The sequence below is a fragment of the Cornus florida genome, unplaced genomic scaffold (assembly GCF_030987335.1).
Source record: "Cornus florida cultivar Cherokee Brave unplaced genomic scaffold, ASM3098733v1 CherokeeBrave_3.0.0_Hap2_Chr02, whole genome shotgun sequence".
Taxonomy (NCBI): domain Eukaryota; kingdom Viridiplantae; phylum Streptophyta; class Magnoliopsida; order Cornales; family Cornaceae; genus Cornus; species Cornus florida.
This window is the reverse complement of record NW_026775572.1, coordinates 65,149,827-65,175,013: the sequence shown is the minus strand read 5'-3', so window position 1 is coordinate 65,175,013 and position 25,187 is coordinate 65,149,827.

Genomic DNA, 25,187 nt, shown 5'->3' with positions numbered 1-25,187 from the left:
ATCAAGTGGCGGAAAAAGAATGTTATCACACAACGATCTGCCTAACTGATAAGAGCAAACAACTGCTGAAATAACAATTATCAGGCTCATCCTCTCCCGAGGAGAGTAGGGAGCCAGAAGAGGAACACCTGACCGAGGAACCCCTAGATGACCATGCAGATAGTCACAGGGAATGAACACAAGCTAACCTACATAGGGGTGCTCCAGTCAGCCCAGGAAAAGGAAGAGCTGATAAAAATTTTAAGGCAGAATGTTGATATCTTCGCTTGGAATCACTATGATATGCTAGGAATCGACCCGCGGATAGCCTGTCGCAGCCTAAATGTGGATCCAAGTCATCGCCCAGTGAAACAAAAGCAAAGAAGATTCACCCTTAAAAGGAACAAAATTATCGCTGAAAAAATTGATAGACTTTTGGAGGCAGGGTTCATCAGAGAAGTCTAATACCCTCAATGGTTGTCGAATGTAGTGGTGGTCAGAAAAAGAATAGCAAATGGAGATTATGCATCGACTTTACTAACCTGAACAAGGCCTATCCGAAAGATAGTTTCCCACTTCCCAAAATCGATCAGATGGTGGACGCTACGACCTGGTATGAGAAACTAACTTTCCTTAACGCTTATTCAGGTTACAACTAGATCCCGATGGACCTTTCAGATGAAGAGAAGACTTATTTCATTACCGAACGTGGGACCTACTGGTACAAAGTGATACTCTTCGGACTGAAGAATGCAGGGGCAACTTATCAACGGCTAATTAACAAGGTGTTTGAAAAGTAGATCGACCGAACAATTGAAGCTTACATAGACCACGTGGTTGTGAAAAACAAGGATAAAAAGGATCATTTGCAAAATCTGCAAGATGTATTCAACACTATCAGAGAAAATAAAATGATGTTAAATGCATCAAAGTGTTCATTCGGGGTGTCTTCAGGACAGTTCCTCGGCCATTAGGTAAACAAGAGGGGGATAGAGTCAAGTCCCACCTAGTTGACAAAATTGCTAGAGAATAAAGAACCCCAAACCATGAAGGAAGTTTAAACCCTCACCGGGAGAATAGTAGTTCTGAGCCATGTTATATCCAGATTGTCAGACAAATGCAAGCCCTTCTTCGATGCAATCAAGGTAAAAAAAAAAAAAAAGAGATTTGGGGGGTAGAGTAATGAGAAGCTCTCATAAAACTCAAGGAGTACATGATGAACCTTCCAATTTTATCTGCCCCAGAACATAAAGAGCCATTGTATCTCTATCTAGAAGTATCCAAATCAGCGACCAGTTCGGCTCAAGTAAGAGAAGTGGGAAAAAACCAATACTTGGTCTTCTATTCCAGCAATATTATGACTGACGTAGAGAGCAGGTACTCGATGGCGGAAAATGTGACGACCCTGGTTTTTAGGCCAGCGTGTCATGTGATGAACCGAAGATTGACCCGATAACGGATCCGATATGCGGAAGCGAAAATAGAAAATAAGACTTTAAGAAGTCAAAATGACCTTCCATGAGGTCGTGGAACTCAACAAGAACTAATGCGGAAGCAAAAGATCGAAAATATGACAAATAAGCCCCCAGGGGCAAAATAGTCATTTCTGAAAACTGTAGATTCGGGTGTCACCGAGCACACCGCTAGAAGGACAACAAAAAACTAATCAAGATGGACTCAAGAATCACATGATTCGGAGTCTGGACGAAGGAGAAATGGTATGACGACGAAAAACGGACACTTAAAGCTTTAAGGACAAACTGGTAATTATCTAGAAATAGTCGGGTGTAACCGAGTACACCGTTGGATAGACGACGAAAAATTAATCAAGTTAAAAAAAAAAATTTACTTGAATCGGAGTACGGAAGAAGGAGAAAAGCCCAAAAGAAGAATTGACATCGCGGTAGCCCGACGAGGGGCCATGACAGCCCCATACGCACGCCCATGCACGCCGCGCACGCGCTGGGTGCACCATGGCTGGCAGCAGCCCATAAAGCTGCAGTATGATTTTTTTGTTTTCAAAAAAATCCAGAACAGAGGCTGAATTTGGAGGCTTAAATGATTTTTTTTTTGCAAAAACACAAAAAAGAAACCCCCTCAAAATTGAGTTTTCTATGTGACTTGCAAGAGAATTCAAAAAACACTCACTGCGAAATGGCCAAAATTCCCTCCCAAGAAATCTGGTCAAAAGAGCTAAAAAGCTGCTAAAATGAAACTGGAAGCTGAAACTTCACGAGGGATTTCCGGTACCAAGATGATGTTTTCTGGAAAAACAAGAAGAAGAAACCCCCCTAAAATCACGTTTTCTAATTGACCATGTCGAAAGAAGAAAAATAAACTGATGTGAAAAGTCTATAATGCCCCTAGAATAGATTATGCAGCAAAATTGAAAAATGATTCCAAAAGAGGCTCAAATCACAAAGGAAAGGGTTTTTCCCGGAAACGATCATGCACGTAGATGTAAATGGTGATTTTGAGCGTGCGGGAATGGTCCACGGCTCCCGAAAATGGCCGAGTCAAAATCCGACCCCCCAACGGCCAAAAAGGCGAAAATGAACTTGAAATGAAAAATATAGAATCCAAAATTAGGAAATGGTTTCAAATGACCGTTTAGCCCTTGGCCACACTTCGTACAAGATTAATGAGATCCTACGGAAGAATCAAAATAGAATTCCCACACTCGATGTAAACATGGGAAACAACAACTTACGATTTTTCAATGTTTTCATAATATTTTAAGAAGTCAAGAGATACATAGAATACGATTTACATGTCATTGGCCTCCGGCCTCATCTCATACATGTTAAATACATTGAAAAGAGTGTACTTATGTACACTTTATATACATAGAATCAAGAATACAAGTTTTGTCAAAATAAACAAAAGTAAACATGATATGCTAACAAGTGCATATTCAATGTCATCAAAAATACTTTAAGACTTCTAGCATATCTAAGAGTGTTGTGTATCCCACAACAAGTCTTCTTTACCTGCAAAACACCCAGTAACTTCGGGGTGAATAAACAAGACTAACAAGTTTATTCGTAGGGAATGAGAATGCATAACTCGATTTCTTTAAGATTTTTAGACAACATGAATCATTTCAAAATGGATCATGACACCTAACGTCTATGTCAAAGTTAGACTCAGGGAGCATCCTAAGCTACCATGGAGCACTAACAACAAGAATCATGATATAAACACATATGAAACAAGTCAAGATTTGGGACAATCCAAGAACACGACAAGAAGTATACTCGAAATCTAGAACAAGGCATAATATCTATGCTAGCAAACAAGGATAGAATACGAGACATGAAGTATGCTTGAAATCAAGAACGAAGCATAATATTTATGCTAATGACAAGATTAGAACATTCTAATTTACACGATAGGAGTCATACAAGAAATCAAGATCAAGGCATAATATCTATGCAAATAACAAGGTTGGGATAATCCAATTAGCAAGACAAGAGTTATACACGAAATCAGGAACAAGGCATAATATCTACGCAAATGAACAAGGATGGAACATTCCATAAAACACGAAAAGAGTCTTAAATCCTCAAGGAATTCAACACCTGAAATTAAGGAATGAAATCACGAATGAAGCATAAAATCTATGCAATGAAACAAGATTGGAGTATTTCATAGATACGACAAGTTTAAATCTTCAAGGAATAGCAACTTGAAATTTAAAGAGTGAAATCAAATAAGGTGGGAACTTGGATATCACCTGGATTAAAACCGTACTCTTGGGATCACTTTAGGGTTACCAACCTAAAGGTACCTTCCTCTAGTCTTGGGATCATTTTAGGGTTATCAACCCAAGGGTAACTTCCCCTGTTCTTGGGATCACTTTAGGGTTATCAACCCAAGGGTACCTTCCCCTTTCTTGATTGATATCCCAAGTCCCAAAATCAACAAGTTGTGCAAGTCAAGATTGTATCAAATACAAGAAATGCATTAATCACGTTTCATGCAAAACCAAGATTTTGGAACACGCAAGTCATGCCCTAAGTACTCAACTATAATGGCATGTGAAATGTCAAGAAATCATAGTATGCAACTATATAGACAACAACCAAGATATATAGTGCATGGAGTTCATTGAAGTAAATATACCACAAGTATAAGATACATGATTTAATTACTTTCTAAGCAACACATGTGTAATAAATCATTCCAAGACAATTATGCATGTTCATTAAATACATTAATGAAACTAAGATACTAGTGTTCACGATACTTGATAAAAGAATAAGGTTCATGGAATTCAAGTCAAGTTCACAAGTTTAACAAGAATTCATAACGAGGCATGATTAACACGATGGAAGCATATAAGGAAATTTAATCTACTTAAGAGATTAAATTGTCTAGAGTACAATGCAAGTCCAATGTCAAGTTACAAGTTCATTCTAAGCAAGATACAACCATGTGAATTAAGTTCCATACAAAGGAATTAATTAAATATAAGTTTCAAAACTTGTCCGATTATTGTCGATTGATACACGTGAAGGAACTTGTCAAGGAAAACACGAGTGCAAGGTTAGAAACCTAATCAAGACCAAGGAACCAATGAATTGATTTTGATTAATTTTTTTAATTAAAATCCCTAGATTTTGAAACTCACCCAAATAGTCTCAATTTAATATATGTGAAACTACATGACATGCACGTCACAAATGTCCAGTCGGAAATCCAATGGGGTGAATAGTACACTCGGTATAATTTAATTAATCAAATTAATTAAATATTTCTAGATTTCAAAACAACTCTGATTACTCTCAATTTAATCTATGTTGAAGAGCATGCTAGGGCCTAATGTAATATGCTAACACATATTGATTTGAAGCTAGTTAAGGCCATGTGAATTAATCTTTCACTTAAGATAAATATTAAATGAAATCTTTAATATTTATTCAAATGTTCTAAATTTAATACACAACAATGATCATATCAAGGGGCAATATAATATCATGCTACATGTTTAAACTAAGTCATGAGCAACCGGAAAAATCAAATCCCGTACAAGAAAAATAAATAATAAAATCTCTAAATTTTATATTTAGTCATGCAAACAAGTTGTATAAGCATTACAAGCTTGCTATATAACAAGAAAATAAATTATAACACCCCCTACCTTGATTTGAGATCAAATCTCAAAAGCCCACCGAAATAAAAGTGCTCCAAATCCAACGATATTGAAGGGTTTTGTTGGGGACTACACCGGGAACAAGAATCCGCAAGAAGCCCCATGAAAATCCAAACTTGACTCCAAACCCAAACTCAAAATTTGGTTAGAAACGGGTTCTAATAAGGGCAAAAGGTGCGCGTCGCCAAGAGAAGCATTAAACGTTAAGGCCGAAGACTTTTCCTTTAAGAAAAGTGAACCAAAAGAGGAGAGAGAAGATGGCAGCTGTGGAATCTGGTCCAGAATGTGTGGAGAAGAAGAGGAAAATTATGTTTTAATTTTTCCAACCCCCTATTTATAGAAAATATCAAAAAGTGCCCTGAAAAAGCTCCGCCGGGTCTGGAAAAGTGAATTTTGAGCAGACGCGCTCAAACGGCAAAACTATGTGAACAAAAAGGATTCAAAATGAGAAAATATGAACAACGGAAGAAACAGCATCAAAAATTGAGTCCCGTGCAGAGAGATATGCCCCTAAATCACGTTTTCTAATTTGCCATGTTGAAAGAAGAAAAATAAACTGATGTGAAAAGTCTATAATACCCCTAGAATAGATTATGAAACAAAATTGAAAAATGATTCCAAAGGAGGCTCAAATCACAAAGGAAAGGGTTTTTCCCGGAAACGATCATGCACGCAGATGTAAATGGTGATTTTGAGCACACGGGAATGGTCCACGGCTCCCGAAAATGGCCGAGTCAAAATCCGACCCCCCAACGGCCAAAAAGGCGAAAATGAATTTGAAATGAAAAAAATATGGAAACCAAAATTAGGAAATGGTTTCAAATGACCGTTTAGCCCTTGGCCATACTTCGTACAAGATTAATGAGATCCTACGGAAGAATCAAAATAGAATTCCCACACCCGATGCAAACATGGGAAACAATAACTTACGATTTTTCAATGTTTTCATAATATTTCAAGAAGTCAAGAGATACATAGAATACGATTTACATGTCATTGGCCTCCGGCCTCATCTCATACATGTCAAATACATTGAAAACAGTGTACTTATGTACACTTTACATACATAGAATCAAGAATACAAGTTTTGTCAAAATAAATAAAAGCAAACATGATATGCTAACATGTGCATATTCAATGTCATAAAAAATACTTCAAGACTTCTAGCATGTCTAAGAGTGTTGTGTATCCCACAACAAGTCTTCTTTACCTGCAAAACACCCAGTAACTTCGGGGTGAATAAACAAGACTAATAAGTTTATTCGTAGGGAATGAGCATGCATGACTCGATTTCTTTAAGATTTTTAGACAACATGAATCATTTCAAAAGGGATCATGACACCTAACGTCTATGTCAAAGTTAGACTCAGGGAGCATCCTAAGCTACCATGGACCACTAACAACAAGAATCATGACATAAACACATATGAAATAAGTCAAGATTTGGGACAATCCAAGAATACGACAAGAAGCATACTCGGAATCTAGAACAAGGCATAATATCTATGCTAGCAAACAAGGATAGAATACGAGACATGAAGTATGCTTGAAATCAAGAATGAAGCATAATATCTATGCTAATGACAAGATTAGAACATTCTAATTTACACGATAGGAGTCATACAAGAAATCAAGATCAAGGCATAATATCTATGCAAATAACAAGGTTGGGATAATCCAATTAGCAAGACAAGAGTTATACATGAAATCAGGAACAAGGCATTATATCTACGCAAATGAACAAGGATGGAACATTCCATAAAACACGAAAAGAGTCTTAAATCCTCATGGAATTCAACACCTGAAATTTAAGGAATGAAATCACGAATGAAGCATAAAATCTATACAATGAAACAAGATTGGAGCATTTCACATATACGACAAGTTTAAATCTTCATGGAATAGCAATTTGAAATTTAAAGAGTGAAATCAAACAAGGTGGGAACTTGGATATCGCCCGGATTAAAACCGTACTCTTGGGATCACTTTAGGGTTACCAACCTAAGGGTACCTTCCCATAGTCTTGGGATCACTTTAGGGTTATCAACCCAAGGGTACCTTCCCCTGTTCTTGGGATCACTTTAGGGTTATCAACCCAAGGGTACCTTCCCCTTTCTTGATTGATATCCCAAGTCCCAAAATCAACAAGTTGTGCAAGTCAAGATTGTATCAAAGACAAGAAATGCATTAACCACATTTCATGCACAACCAAGATTTTGGAACACGCAAGTCATGCCCTAAGTACTAAACTATAATGGCATGTGAAATGTCAAGAAATCATAGTATGCAACTATATAGACAACAACTAAGATATATAGTGCATGAAGTTCATTAAAGTAAATATACCACAAGTATAAGATACATGATTTAATTACTTTCTAAGCAAAACATATGTAATAAATCATTCCAAGACAATTATGCTTGTTCATTAAGTACATTAATGAAACCAAGATACTAGTGTTCACGATACTTGATAAAAGAATAAGGTTCATGGAATTCAAGTCAAGTTCACAAGTTTAACAAGAATTCATAACGAGGCATGATTAACATGATGGAAGCATATAAGGAAATTTAATCTACTTAAGAGATTAAATTGTCTAGATTACAATGCAAGTCCAATGTGAAGTTACAAGTTCATTCTAAGCAAGATGCAACCATGTGAATTAAGTTCCATACAAAGGAATTTATTAAATATAAGTTTGACAAATTGTCCGATTATTCTCGATTTGATACACGTGAAGGAACTTGTCAAGGAAAACACGAGTGCAAGGTTAGAAACCTAATCAAGACCAAGGAACCAATGAATTGATTTTTATTAATTCTTTTAATTAAAATCCCTAGATTTGGAAACTCATCCAAATAATCTCAATTTAATATATGTGAAACTACATGACATGCACGTCGCAAATGTCCAGTCGGAAATCTAATGGTGTGAATAGTACACTCGGAATAATTTAATTAATCAAATTAATTAAATATTTCTAGATTTCAAAACAACTCCGATTACTCTCATTTTAATCTATGTTGAAGAGCATGCTAGGGCCTAATGTAATATGCTAACACATATTGATTTCAAGATAATTAAGGCCATGTGAATTAATCTTTCACTTAAGCTAAATATTAAATAAAACCTTTAATACTTATTCAAATGTTCTAAATTTAATACACGACAATGAGCATATTAAGGGGCAATATAATATCTGCTACATATTTAAACCAAGTCATGAGCAACCAGGAAAATCAGATCCCGTACAAGAAAAATAAATAATAAAATCTCTAGATTTTATATTTAATCATGCAAACAAGTTGTATAAGCATCACAAGCATGCTATATAACAAGAAAATAAATTATAACACCCCCTACCTCGATTTGAGATTAAATCTCAAAAGCCCACCGAAATAAAAGTGCTCCGAATCCAATAATACCGGAAGGTTTTGTTGGGGACTACACCGGGAACAAGAATCCGCAAGAAGCCCCATGAAAATCCAAACTTGACTCCAAACCCGAACTCAAAATTTGGTCAGAAACGGTTTCTAATAAGGGCAAAAGGTGCGCGTCGCCAAGAGAAGCATTAAATGTTAAGGGCGAAGACTTTTCCTTTAGGAAAAGTGAACCAAAAGAGGAGAGAGAAGATGGCAGCCATGGGAGGCTGTGGAATCTGGTCTAGAACATGTGGAGAAGAAGAGGAAAATTATGTTTTAATTTTTCCAACCCCCTATTTATAGAAAATCTCAAAAGGTGCCCCGAAAGAGCTCCGCCGGGTCTGGAAAAGTGGATTTTGATCAGATGTGCTCAAACGGCAAAACTCCGTGAACGAAAAAGATTCAAAATGAGAAAATATGAACAACAGAAGAAATGGCATAAAAAACCGAGTCCCGTGTAGAGAGATATGCCCCAAACAAGTTCGGCGGCAACTGGGGTCAGAAACTCTTAAACAGGAGAAAAATGACCAGAACGGAATTCTAAGAGTACACGACTCAACGAAATGTGAAAATGAATCCCACACGAGGATCCAGGCACCAGACGAGGTATTTTACAATAACTTTCATTAATTACAAAATGGTCCATACAAAAAGGGTTAACTGCAAAATGCCCCTGAATGAAAATATCTTCCAAAAGATATTTTCTTTGATACCCCTAAAATAAAATATCTCCAAAAGATATTTATGAAAAACGCCCCAAGAAAAGAAAATAATTCCAAAGAATTGTGTATCCAAGCCTCTATGGACACTGGGAGTAACCAGAGTACTTTATTGAAAAAGTAAAGATACGTATTTTGTGGAAACCACCCAAGATCAAGATATGTGAAGTCAAAATCTAACTCCGAGCACGAAAAGTGTGGTTGTGCCAAAAATTGACAAACGGGGAAAAGACAAAATAGGGAAAAGGACGAAATAGTGTATAGTGTCTGAAAAGTGAAATGTGGAAATGACTCGGTCCTCAAAAGAAGTTGTCAATCCGAACAAAAGAGTCTCAGAAACCTTTTTCGAGCACTCGAGATGACACTATGAGATAAGAAACAGAACTCAGAATAGAAAATTAAACGGAAAAAATTTATCCGTAAAATTTCAGGAAAAAAGAAAGGGAGTCAAATGACCAGGTCATTACACAAAAAATCATCCTTGCCCTGATCTATGCCAAAATGAAGCTTCGGCATTACTTCGAGGCTCATCGGATAATAGTCCCCACGACATATCCGATCAGAGCAATTCTCAGTAAACCAAATATTTCGGGTCAGATTACTAAATGGGCGATTGAGTTAAGCTTGTTTGACATTCGGTACTAACCACGTGCTGCGAAGAAGGGGCAAGTGGTAGCAGATTTTCTTTTAGACTCTGATCCAGGAGAAGAGTAACAAATTACAAAAAATCCCTATTGGGAGTTATATGTCGATGGTTCCTCACGCCAAAACGGAGCTGGGGCAGGTTTGGAAATAAGAACTCCCGAGGGGACCAAACTCCAGCAATCAATCTGACTAAAATTCCCAGCCACAAACAATGAAACAGAGTATGAGGCATTGTTAACAGGGCTCAGACTAGCCAAAAAACTCCAGGTAAAACACCTTCATGCTCATAGTGATTCATAGCTTATCACCAGACAGGTGCCAAGAGAGTATATTATTAGAGAAGAAATAATATGTGCATACTGAGAAGAAGTTAAAAAACTAGCAAAGTATTTTGACACGATTGAATTTCGATAAATCCCAAGGGAAAAAATCCCGATTGCTGACTGCCTGGCCTTCGCAGCATCCATAGCGGACGAATAATTGACCAGAATCATTTCCATTGATGTCTTGGATACACCAAGTATCCTAAGAGGAGTTTAGGTACTAGTCATTCCATGGGAACCAAGCTGGATAGATCCGATACTAGCTTAGCTTAAAATAGGAGAGCTCTCTAATTCCAAAGAAGTATCGCGGCAGCTAAGGATAAAATCCGCCAAGTACTCAGTTGTAGAAGGGCAGTTTTTCAGGTATTCATACTTCGGGCCCTACCTCTAATGCGTAACTTCCACGGAGTCCAGAGAAGTTTTAAAGCAGTTGCACGAAGGGGAATGCGGGAATCACTCTAGAGGCAGGTCACTAGCTCACAAAGCTCTGACTCATGGCTACTTCTGGCCCTGCATGGCAAGGGAAGCCGAAGAGTACTCCTGAAGATGCGACAAGTGCCAAAGGTATACCCTCTTCGTCCATCAACCCCTAAAAGAGATACACACCATGAGTAGTCCATGACCATTCGCCCAATGAGGAATGGACGTAGTAGGACCACTACCACCGGCCGCATTACAGAAAAGGTACGTCATGTTAGCCACTGACTATTTCTCTTAATGGGTAGAGGCAGAAACATATGTGAGTGTAACTAACGTCCAAGTGAAAAAGTTCATCTGGAACAATCTAATATACAGATTCAGAATACCAAAATCCATCATTATAGATAATGGTTCAAATCTGAATAATCAGTACAATAAGCGTTTCTTCGACAAATACGGGATCAATCAAAAGATGTCAGCCGTATACCACCCATATGGCAACGGACAAGCAGAAATAACCAACAGGACAATTTGCATCAAAAAGAAGCTCGAAGACAATAAAGGAAAATAGCTAGACGAATTGCCAAATGTCCTATGGGCATATAGAACTACTCCGAGATGCCCCTAAGGCAAAACTCCTTTCTCTTTAACTTACGGAACCGAAGCTGTGATCTCCACTGAAATGGTAGCACCTACCATTCGAAGCTTAACTTGGGAACAGAGATCGAATAATCAGCTTTTAGAACACAATATGGATCTTTTGGAGGACAAAAGAGAAGTAGCCGTTATTCGGCTAGCTGCCTATCAACAGAAGATAGCGAGTAGCTACAACAAAAGATTCAGACGTAGAAGTTTTAATCCAGGAGACCTGGTGCTCCTGAAATCAAAAAAGTATATCGGCAACTTGGAGCCTAATTAGGAGGGCCCATACCGAATCTTAGATGTGATTGGAAAAGAAGCCTATAGACTCCAACACCTGGATGGTACTAAAATGGCCAAACCAAGGAATGCAATGAATTTGAAAAGGTACTTTCAATAAAGTAATTGTACAATATTTTCCAGCACTTTATTTTTGCGAATGAATAAAGTTACCTTTTTCTCTTTTTCGCAAGTCCCACATCGGATAGAAACAAAACTTTTAGTTGTTAGTTAAGATAAAATAACACAAAATCTAAACAGTGGAATGGGCCCCTTGATAGTAGGAGACCCATAATGGGACCCACTATCAGGGGTCTCCACTTCACACCTTTTTGCCTTATTATAGAAGGATAAAATTTCTTTACCCATGAGTAACGATGTCCCACATCACTTAGAAGAAATACTTCTATTGTGACGGCCTAAGTTTTACAACCCAGTGCGTTAGTGATGACCCAAATGTTGACCCGATAACGGATCCGAAATGTAGAAGCAAAAGATGAAACCAAAGTCCTTTGAAATATAAATTATCTCTAAGACAACAATGTGACATTTCATGGAGTCACGAAAGTTAAAGAAAGCAAAAGAGGAAACTAGAGTTAAAACGGGCAAAATTCGTTAATTAAGGGCAAAATGGTCAATTCACAAACAAAAGAGAAAATTGACTCTGAATAAGTCAAACAAGGTGAATAAAACCTAATCTAATCATTTCACAACATTCAAAGAGGTTTCAAGAACATTGGCTAAGAATTCCCCAAAAATGCCCTTTTCCCGGTTGAAGCAAAAACTAACACTACCTCACTAAAATATGAATAACTCCCACTGTGATTTAAATCTAAGAATGGAATTGATACCATTGGAAATCTGACTCAAAATCCTTGAGTTTAGGCTCAAGAATCACCAATTTGGATTAGGAATAAAGGAGTTATGACCTTTTGAAGTTGGAACTTCAGTGCTGAAACATAACAGAGAGGCTGCGTGTATGCAAGCTATTTTGGTCAACCGAAATGGACACAAATTTTGCTGAAATCATATTTTTAAGGGGAGGTTGTTTTGGTAGACCGAAATAGGCCATCGGTCGACTGAAATGGTCCTGAACAGTGAAAAAGGCTACTGGAAATGAGTTTTTACTGTGCAATAAGTTTCCCTAAAGCCATCGGTCGACCGAACTAACATTTCGGATGACTAAAATGACTCAAAAAGCTACTATAAGACCTGTTATATGGCAAATGTGTTAAGGTTCAACCCATGCTTCAAATCCCCTTATGAATTGGTTCAAAAATGAAAGTTTAAAAATGATTTTCAATGAGATTTGAGTATATGAGCATGTCAATAACCTTAAAATGAATAAATGAATGTATTACAACAACTTATAGCCTTATACATATCCATTACAAGAATTTCATAGGCCAAACCTCCAAAGTTGGTTTAAATACATTTTTATAGCAAAAGTTGGTACCAAATGAACACAAGTGCTAAAGTAAACATGCTTGGCCCTTGGCCTCATTACATACATGCTTATAATATCAAAAGTAAGTACTTATGTATCATTACATATCAAGGTAGCTACATTAGCTTCTAAAATACCATACACCCATGGTATACAAAATATTACGCCAAAAGTAAAACATGCTGATCACTTGCACGCCAATATACAAAAATGTTTCAAATTGGTCATAAGCCCTTGAGGATGATGAGCATCCAAGAACATAGTCTCTTTACCTATAAAAAAACCCAAACCACTAGGGTGAGTAATCAAGTTACTCGTAGGAAGAAGCATATGCGTATACCCTAAAGTTTCAATATCATTGCAAGATTAATATAGACGAATACAAGGGAGCATTCCACTTAACGTCTATATTCAAGGTGTTCTAAGGAATCATCTTAAGCTAACTTAAATGTTTCTTAGCAACACAATATCAAAGTGGATGTATTTAACAACATCAAATCGCATGAAACAAAAATTACAAGTTACAATTTAAACATTGATTGTCAACTTGAAATTGAATGCGAAATCAAAAAGTGGAAAACTTGGACATTTAAGCTCAGAATTCTGCCGAGACCTCAATGGTTATTCCGGGTTAACCCGTTGGGAAGACCACCCTAGTGTGCACTATCTCAATTGGGGAGCACTCATACCTCCCACACTAGAGCCAAACTCTAACCATTTCACTTGTAACAGTGTCCCAAGAGAATCCAAATTATAGCAAGTTCAAAACTCATACATAAATATTAAGGCATATATACCACTTTCCATACACAAGCATTTTGAAACCACATAAACCATGTTGTAGGGTTCCAAGTCTATAATGGTATAATAAATGATAAGTCTTTAACATGATATAATGTGCAATACAATACCACCAACTTATCAATTTAAATCATGCCTCAACAATAAGCTTTATATACTAGATTACAACATTATAGTATTAAGCTTCTAAAGTAGGGCTATGTTGAGGGTGTCGAACCTCAAGGACTGTAGTGGTTCATCAAGTCTTCAATTAATTACTATTTTAATTTAGAAGGAAGATTTGATTTTGTGTGTTGTGTTGCAATTCAATAACATAAAAGAAAATAAATAAAGTAAAAGAGAAGATCAATGGTAGAGATATTTAGGGATTGACTTCACCATGATCCTCCTACTATGGTCAACTGTTCAACCTTAGGATTTCAACAATTTATATATCATCTGAATTAAACTCAATAACATTCATTTAATTCGATTTTAAAGAAAGATGTTTCATTGAACTTAGCTAACTATAACCTATCAAAAGTTGGCACGAATTATCCGCCTACCTATTTATAACTAATGTTGCAGTATAACTCGTCTTACCTAAGCATAGATTATGAAATAGTTCATTCAAGAAAAATGTTTGAACACCATTACATGATCTGCATTCTTATGTCCGGCAAGGCTCCGCCAGAAACCATCCAATAAGAATGGGTTGAGAACAGTTTATAAATAGTTATATCTAAGACAAGGTAATAACTATTCAGAAACTATTAATTCATTAAAACACCAATTGAGTTAGCTCAATTGCTCAAAATCATGTAATCAAAGTATATAAATTATTAAATTCCTAAAGTATAAACAATCAAACCATAATAATCAGATCGGGTTACATCAATGCCCTAAGAGAGGAATTAGCTACTCATGACGATACAAGATATCGTCTGTGTTGTTGTGGTCCTTATTGCCATGGACTGCTAAAACTCCTTTGGATCTTCTTCTTCAAAACCTTAAAAGCCGCCGTGAGAGAGAGATATGAGAGAACGGTTGATCCCCCATATTGATGGCCTTGTGCCTCCTTTTATAGAAGAATTAACTTCTAATAAGGGTTGGATGGGCTTTTAGGTCTTCTGGGGTAATCTGGGGCCATAAGGAAACAAAGAAATATGATTTTTGGTAATTCCCGCATGTATTTACGACTTCTAGGACATCCAGGCTCGAGCCTCAGAGTCCGAGGCTCGAGCATTAGGTGTTAGTACTCGAGTATTGAGGTTCAGGCACGAGGTCTGGGAGCTTGGAAATAAATTCTTTCAAATTTCGACGCCTTGTGCTCGAGGTTAAGGCTCGAGGCTCGAGCACCCTATGGTCTTGGTTGAGCATCCTTTGTTTAGGCTCGAGCATCAAGGTATAAAGCTCGAGCTTCAATGCCTTGGGCTCAAACTTTGAATTCTGACTTCTTCCAAACTTCACCATTTTGACTCTTGGCTTACTTAGGATGATTGGCAAAGACGCAGTAAACTTCATTACCATTCTTTCCATCATAAAAGCCCGGTTTTAACCGTTTCATCGGGAAAGTACCTACAAACACGAAATACACATAAATCAGTCTAACAAAGGATAGAAGTATCACTTTAGGTCTTAACATACGTATATTTAGGGACTCAAATATGCAATATTCACCGCTCATCACCCAAGATAACAAAGGTAACCTGAACGAACCCGGCCAATTCCAAAGGCTGTGATGGATAATCATCCCGTTTGAGTAATTAATACGATTCATGGTCGTCCAGAAAATGATGAACAACCAGAGAATTCCTATAAGATTCAGCTCAAGCAAGCCCATAAGTTACGGAGGATTGGCGAAATCAACGATGTTGGCCACAAACTCAGTCCTACACAGGTTTCCTTCAATGAGGGAGATCTGAAGAGGGTACAACATCTACATGAAGACCCATAAGTGATCAGTTTATAAGTAGCCAATTGCCTGGTCAGACGCGTACTGATTGATCCTGGCAGCAGTGCTAACATCATAACGAAGTGGACTTTTAATTAACTGAAGTTAGCCATAGATCAGATTTACCCCACCGACAACCCCTTGGTAGGGTTCGATGGAAGGAGAGTGGAGGCCTTAAGTGTAATCACACTATCAATCATTGTGGCCAAAAGATCTCTAAAAGAGAACTTTGTGATTGCGGATATCCATCCAACCTATAATTTGTTAATGGGTCAAGGGTGGATCCACCGTATAGAAAGAGTCCCATCAACTCTACATCAAGTCATGAGGTGCGTTAGCCCGAGCGGGCAGGAAATCATCGATATTTGGGGGGATCAAGTGGCGGAAAAAGAATGCTATCACAAAACAATATATCTAACTGACAAGAGTAAGCAACTGCTGAAATAGCAATTATCAGGCTCCTCCTCTCCCGAGGAGAGTAGGGAGCCAGAAGAGGAACACCTGACTGAGGAACCCCTAGAGACCGTGTAGATAGTCACAGGGAACAAACACAAGCTAACCTACATAGGGGCACTCCAGTCAGCCCAGGAAAAGGAAGAACTAATAAAAATTTTAAGGCAGAATGTTGATATCTTCGCTTGGAATCACTGTGATATGCTAGGAATCGACCCGTGGATAGCCTGTCACAGCTTGAACGTGGATCCAAGTCATCGCCTAGTGAAACAAAACCAAAGAAGATTCACCCCTAAGAGGAACAAAATTATCACTGAAATAATTGATAGACTCTTGGAGGCAGGGTTCATCAGAGAAGTCTAATACCCTCAATGGTTGTCGAATGTAGTGGTGGTCAGAAAAAGAATAGCAAATGGAGAGTATGCATCGACTTTACTAACCTGAACAAGGCCTATCCGAAAGATAGTTTCCCACTTCCCAAAATCGATCAGATGGTGGACGCTACGACCGGGTATAAGAAACTAACTTTCCTTAACACTTATTCAGGTTACAACTAGATCCCGATGGACCTTTCGGATGAAGAGAAGACGTATTTCATTACCGAACATGGGACCTACTGGTACAAAGTGATACCCTTCGGACTGAAGAATGCAGGGGCAACTTATCAACGGCTAATCAACAAGGTGTTTGAAAATTAGATCGGCCGAACAATTGAAGCTTACATAGACCACATGGTTGTGAAAAGCAAGGAAAAAAATGATCATTTGCAACATTTGCAAGATGTATTCAACACTATCAGAGAAAATAAAATGATGTTAAATGCATTAAAGTATTCATTCGGGGTGTCCTCAGGACAGTTCCTCGGCCATTAGGTGGACAAGAGGGGGATAGAGTCAAGTCCCACCCAATTGACAAAATTGCTAGAGAATAAAGAACCCCAAACCATGAAGGAAGTCTAAACCCTCACCGGGAGAATAGTAGTTCTCAGCCGTTTTATATCCAGATTGTCAGACAAATGCAAGCCCTTCTTCGATGCAATCAAGGTAAAAAAAAAAAAAAGATTTGGGGGGTAGAGCAACGAGAAGCTCTCATAAAACTCAAGGAGTACATAACGAACCCTCCAATTTTATCTAGTTATATCCAAATCAGCGACTAGTTCGGCTCTAGTAAGAGAAGTGGGAAAAAAAACAATACCCGGTCTTCTATTCCAGCAAGACCATGACTCAGCGGAGAGCAGGTACTCGATGGCAGAAAAAATCATCCTTGCCCTGATCCATGCCAAAAAGAAGCTTCGGCATTACTTCGAGGTTCATCGGATAATAGTCCCCATGACATATTCGATCAGAGCAATTCTCAGTAAGCCAGACATTTCGGGTTGGATTACCAAATGGGCGATTAAGTTAAGCTCCTTTGACATTCGGTACTAACCACGCGCTGCGAAGAAGGGGCAAGTGGTAGCAGATATTCTTTTAGACACTGATCCAAGAGAAGAGCAACAAATTACAGAAAATCCCTACTAGGAGTTATATGTCGATGGTTCCTCAAGCTAGAATGAAGCTGGGGTAGGTTTGGAAATAAGAACTCCCGAGGGGACCAAACTCCAGCAATCAATCTGACTAAAATTCCCAGCCATAAACAACAAAGCAGAGTATGAAGCACTGTTAGCAGGGCTCAGACTAGCCAAAGAACTCCAGGTAAAACACCTTCATGCTCATAGTAATTCACAGCTCATCACCAGACAGGTGACAGGAGAGTATATTCTTAGATAAGAAAGAATATGTGCATACCGAGAAGAAGTTGAAAAACTAGTAAAGTATTTTAACACGATTGAATTCCGGTAAATCCCAAGGGAAGAAATCCCGATTGCCGACTGCCTGGCCTGCGCAGCATCCATAGTGGACGAATATTGACCAGAATCATTCCCATTGATGTTTTGGATACACCAAGTATCCTAAGAGGAGTTTAGGTACTAGTCATTCCATGGGAACCAAGCTGGATAGATCCGATACTAGCTTACCTTAAAACAGGAGAGCTCCCCAATTCCAAAGAAGCAGCGCGGCAGCTAAGGATAAAAGCTGCCAAGTACTCAATTATAGAAAGGCAGCTCTAATGCCTAACTTCCACGGAGTCCAGAGAAGTTTTAAAGTAGCTGCATGAAGGGTAATGCGGGAATCACTCTAGAGGCAGGTCACTAGCTCACAAATGTGATACCCCTCGGATCCGAGACGCGGGTTGATCAGGCCCAGGCCCAGGCCCAAACCCGAGGGAATATCAAACAATTAAAGTATTTTAAAACGAACACAGAATAGAAATTTAAGAATTTAAATAAAGAAACCAAAAGAAATATAAACTCCTCCAAATGATAATAATAATAATACTCAAATTTTCTAAAATCTCCAAGAGTACAACTCGGGAATCTAATTAGTGGACCCCTAAATAAAATCCCAACTGAACTGAATACTGGAAATAAATTAAGCCAGAATCATCGAGAGAAGTCTTACGTAAACAGATGAATATGAGACTGTCCTCGACAAGCACGATCAAACTCTAAAGCTGGAACCGTCCTGCACCTGAAAAGAATAATAGAAGAGTGGGTCAGGCCTACGAGCAAGTTCTAATCTAACTGCAATCCATATACTGACCAGATACGCAGATACACCGTAGATACCTCACAATATTTATCTAGTCCATACATATATATATATCCACACTAAGGGACATTTACTGGACTACAGTAGGGGTCTCAACCTGAATAGAAGGCAACATGCGAAAACGCACCCAAGGGTGGGCATGAGTACCTAGACCCAACAGGGTACACCTTAAACTACTATAGCCAGCTACGCATCCACTGCATATACGCACCCTAAGCAACGGTCTAAGACTTAAGCTCATCTCGTGGTATCATAATTATATATTTAAAGTCCGTCCAACAGAGTATATCATTCAATAGTTCATTGAGCTAACATACAATACACAAATTAGTTAGTCACTCAACTTTTCAGTTGAAATGACTTAACTACAAACCAATTAATCCAGGAAGCCATTCAACTTAGTCACAGTTGATCTGACTTAGTCACAATTAAGATTCAATATTTTTCAATCCATTCCTTTAATCAATTAGGTTAGGTTTAGGCGTTTTGAGCTAAACCATCCCTAGTATGTCACCGTCCCAAACCGGTGCATACAATCCTCCATATCCATGTAAATTACAACATATATATAATTATTTAGCAATTTACAGTCCAAAACCAATATCCAAATGATTGCAAAAAGATGTTTAAAGGTTCAACAAATTAAAAATCCAAGAGTTAAACCATGTATTGTTTAATAGTTCAACAACTAGCATCCAGAGCATGAACAGATCAGTTTTAATAAATCAACAACTCTATCATGCATATAAATAAGTTTTAAAATCATAATATTGTCTAAGAAATTGCTAAAATTAATTCTAGCAATTCAGTTCCTTTTATCCATCAATAGCATGCTAGGTTGCATCATTGTATACTGTTTTATTGTTTTAGCACCGAGCCATAAACTATGCTACAAGTCTAATTTTTTAATTAAAAGGCTCCCTCATACATCTAAAATTTAATTTAGAATCATATTATAGCACCTTAAATTGTCAAATTAAAATTAGACAATTTAACTTCCTTCCAGTAGTTAACCGCGCGCAAGTTGTTAAATAGCGCACTGTTAATTCCATTAATACAAAGAGGGTATTTTATGCAATCCAAGACCTTGATTACATCCTAAATTAATTATTGAAACCCCTATTAAAGTCCTAAAACTGTTTAAGAACCCCAAGTGCCCAAACAGTAGCAAGTAGTTCGTAAAAACAATAACAAAATGTATAAATTGAAGGGAGCCTGCTCTAATTCTTGAAGAGCAGGCTCTTGTGAGCCTAGAGCTGCCTCTTTTAGAGGTAGAGCCTACTCTACTTCCTCTAGAGCAGGCTCTACTCATGGGGGAGCCAGCTCCTCCCTCCATGGAGCCAGCTCTCTCCCCCTATGAGAGCTTCAGTCCGTTCCTACTTCGCTTCAGCCCATCTGCTCCGTCTCCGGACCATTCCTACCACTCTGTTGATTTCTAAAACTCATCTTAAGAGTCTTATAACACCCTAGTAACATTCCCATAGTTCGTTTATAGTAGTTGAAATCAATTACAGAGACTAAAGTTACAATAGAAATAACATGCTTAAAGAACAGAAAACTGAAACGAAACATGCATGAACTGTAATAGATTGGATTTCAACACAAACAGATCATCCATATAACATATATTAAACATGCAAATTCCAGTTATTGATTGATTAAACCCAAGAGACTATCTAAGTGCACTAAACACGAGCCAAAGAGAAGGAGAAAGAAAAGAACTTGCTTGTAGTTTTGGACTCAAAACTTTGTCGCCGTCTTCCTAATTTCCGGCAACACTGCAATATTGTCTAGCCTCCTATTACTTCTGCTCCTCCCTTCTCCTAGGTCTGACCTTTAAGCCGCAGTTGAAACCCTCACCGAACGTACTCTGTTTGCTCAAAACCCCTATCTGTAACTTTGATACGTGAACAGAGGTTGTGTATTCTAAAACCCTAAGTCGATATACTGTTCTATATATATAAAGACTTAACTAAACCCTATTCCCTGTATGTGTAGAGACAGATCTCTAATCCTAATCCTTGTCGGCCTATAACAAAACCTACGTTTTAAAACAGTGAAGGCTACACACGTAAATTCCATTATACAGTTAAAACTATAACCTAATTTAATAATAAACCATTTAACTTAATCCAATTAAAATAAACCATGAAATTAAAATAATTACACAAATAATAATTAACTAAAATAATCAATCAATTTAAATAAAATAATTAATCAATTAAAGTAAAACAAAATCCAATTTAAATAACCATTAAATAAACACACAAACAAATAACCAATTAAATAAAATAAAAATGCAATTAAACAATTAAATAAATACCAGGACTATCTTTTTAAAATTAGGGGTATTACAACAAAGCTCTGACTCAAGGCTACTTTTGGCCCTGCATGGCAAAGGAAGCCGAAGAGTATTCCCAAAGATGCAACAAGTGCCAAAGGTACGCCCCCCTCGTCCATCAACCCCAGAGGAGATACACACCATGAGTAGTCTATGGCCATTCGCCCAATGGGAAATGGACGTAGTAGAATGACTACCACCGGCCGCATTACAGAAAAGGTACGTCATGCTAGCCACCAACTATTTCGCTAAATGGGTAGAGGCAGAAGCATATGCGAGTGTAACTAACGTCCAGGTGAAAAAATTCATCTGGAATAATCTAATATGCAGATTCAGAATACCAAAATCCATCATTATGGATATTGGTTCAAATCTGAATAATCAGTCCACTCAGCGTTTCTTCGACAAATACGGGATCAATCAAAAGATGTCAGCCGTATACCATCCACAAGGCAATGGATAAGCAGAAATAACCAACAGGACAATCTTCGCTTGCATCAAAAAGAAGCTTAAAGACAAGAAAGGAAAATGGCTGGACGAATTGCTAAATGTCCTATGGGCATACAGAACTACTCCGAGACGCCCCAAAGGCAAAACTCCTTTCTCTTTAACCTACGGAACCGAAGTCGTGATCCCCACTGAAATGGTAGCGCCTACCATTCGAAGCTTAGCTTGGCAACAGAGATCAAATAATCAACTTATAGAACACAATTTGGATCTTTTGGAGGAGAAAAGAGAAGCAGCCGTTATTCAGCTAGCTGCCTACCAACAGAAGATAGCGAGTAGCTACAACAAAACATTAGACGTAGAAGTTTTAATCCAGGAGACCTGGTGCTCCTGAAATCAAAAAAGTATGTCGGCAGGTTGGAGCCTAATTGGGAACGTCCATACCGAATCTCAGATGTGATTAGAAAAGGAGCATACAGACTCCAACACCTGGATGGTACTGAAATGGCCAAACTAAGGAATGCAATGAATTTGAAAAGGTACTTTCAATAAAGTAATCGTACAATGTTTTCCAGTACTTTATTTTTGCGAATGAATAAAGTTACCTTTTTCTCTTTTTTGGAAGTCCCACATCGGATAAAAACAAAAATTTTAGTTGTTATTTAAGATAAAATAACACAAAATCTAAACAGTGGAGTGGGCCCCCTGATAGTAGGAGACCCATAATGGGACCCACTATTAGGGGTCTCCACTTCACACCTTTTTGCCTTATTATTAAAGGATAAAACTTCTTCACCCATGAGTAACGATGTCCCACATCGCTTAGAAGATATACTTCTATGCTTTTCTTATAAGATTATCCAATTTACTTACATATCAGTGAGTGGGACCCATTGACAATAGGAACCCATTTACGACATCGAAATGCCCCATTGTCTGAGGTCTCCACACACTCCCCACATCTTTTTCAAACAAAAAAATATTTCCCTATTCTTAGAACTCAGGGTCCCACATTGACCAAAAAAGAGAAGTTACTTTTATTATTAAAGTACAACCCAGTTAGTATATGACCAGCGGGCGAGGGCCCTGAGTTATGTGATCTATGAACAAACGGAGCCCATCGTCACGGATCCGTAACTCAGAGCCTTCCCCGTTTTCTTTTGAAGTCAAACCCTTTCAAACGAATAGTTCCTTTTCAAATCAATCAATGTCCCACATTGATTAAAAATGAATTTTTTTCTCTGTAGTTAAAATTGCACCGCCAGGCCTCAAGGTCAGCAGGTTAACCCCCTTAATAATGGAGGCCCACTATAAACCCATTATTAAGGGAGAGACCCGTTTTGACCACAAGCGTAAAAAATAAAATAAAATAAAAAAATAAAAAAAATAACCGAACACCATAAGAGCTGATTACAAAACATAGGCGAAGGCCCCAAGAGCTGAACACCCAATAAGATTTAATCAAAAAATTGATTAAGTCCAAAAAGTCGAATGGCTACAAGAGCGGATCGCAAAAAATAGGCGAAGGCCCCAAGAGCAGAACGCCCAATCAGATTTAATCAAAAAATTGATGAAGTTCAAAAAGCCGAACGGCCACAAGAACCGATCACAAAAACAAGTGGAGGCCCCAAGAGTTGAACACCCAATTAGATTTAATAAAAAATCCAAAAAGCCGAACGGCCACAAGAGCCGATCATAAAAAATAGGCGAATGCCCCAAGAGCCGAACGCCCAATCGGATTTAATCAAAAAATTGATGAAGTCCAAAAAGCCAAACGGCCATAAGAGCCGATTGCAAAAAATAGGAGAAGGCCTTAAGTGCCGAACGCCCAATCAGATTTAATCAAAAAATTGATTAAGTCCAAAAAGCTGAACAATCACAAGAGCCGATCGCAAAAAACAGGCAAAGGCCCTAAGAGCCAAACGCCCAATCAGATTTAATCAAAAAATTGATTAAGTCCAAAAGCCCAAACGGCCACAAGAGCCGATTACAAAAAAAGGCGAAGACCCCAAGAGCCGAACGCCCAATTAGATTTAATCAAAAAATTGATGAAGTCCAAAAAGTCGAATGGCCACAAGAGCCGATCGTAAAAAATAGGCGAACCCCAAGAGCCGAATGCCCGGTCAGATTTAATAAAAAAATTGGTAAATTGATTAAGTCCAAAAAGCTGAACGGCCACAAGAGCTAATCGTAAAAAATAGGCGAAGGCCCCAAGAGCTGAATGCCCAGTCAGATTTAATAAAAAAATTGGTTAAGTCTAAAAAGCCGAATGACCATAAGAGCTGATCGGGAAAATAGGCAAATGCCCCAGATGCATATCATAGGTGGGCACTCAAACAAAAATGATCTCAAGAATTGCAAAAGAAACTTTCATATATAAACAATAAAATTTACAAAGGAGGTAGGATATACCCTACACATCCAGCAAACAAAAAGATCAAACAAAAAATGCATGAACGGTAAGCTACTCATGCGTAGGATCATCCTCCGATTCAGCCCCACTTTAACCGCTGCGTAAAAGCATTAACTAGCTCCACCCTAGCTGGAATAGAAGAAGTGTAATATCCCTAATTTTAAAAGGATAGTCCTGGTATTTTATTAATTGTTTAATTTCACTTTTATTGGTTTAATTGTTTAATTGCTTGTTTGTTTGAATTATTTGTTATTATTTGACTTATTTGAATTTGTTAAATTAATTATTATTATTTGAATTACTCGAATTAATTGATTTAATTGTTTAATTATGTAAAGGAGTTAATGGGATTAATTAGGATTTTGTGTTTCACGTTGTGGCCGACTAAAATTTGGTTAGGGTTTTCAGTCTTTTATTATAGGTGGATTAGGGTTTATGGAGACGCTTATATATACATACTTTCGTATGGTGTCTATCTAGGGTTTAAGACATAAACCATGAACGGAGAGTTGTGAGAGGCAAAGAGAAACAGAGAGTGTAACGTGAGAGATAAACAGAGGGATTCAAGGAGGATGGGACTGAGTGCTCTTGGGTCAAACCAAGAGCAACGGAGGTGTGGAACGACAGTCTAGAAGGTGGCTGGAAAACTCAGAGACAGAGGTTTAAGGTTTTGAACGGAAACCTAAAGGCAAGTCTCTATTCCATCTCTTTCCCTTAAACCTGTGTTCTGTGCATGCCTAGGTAGACTCCAGGAATTAAACTAATGCCAAAACACATCTTTTATGCATGTTTAAACAGTATGTAATTTCATTGAGTTAATCTGGTTTGAGTTTGCTTAAAGTTTCTAACTGAAATCCTGTTGCCGTTGTTTTAAAAGCTTGTGTTCAATTCATGTCATGGTTGTATAATAATGTTTTATGATTAATCTGGGACTGCGATTGAACCCTAGAACAAGTAATAAAATTAGTACAGAGACTCCGAGTATTGCCGGAGGCGAGGAAGACAACAAAAAACGGACCGACGACTCTTAAGGGTGAGAGAACAGGTTCCCAAAAGGAGGGAGCCAGCTCCCACAAAGCAAGAGCCGGCTCCCATATGGAGGGAGCTAGCTCCCAACAC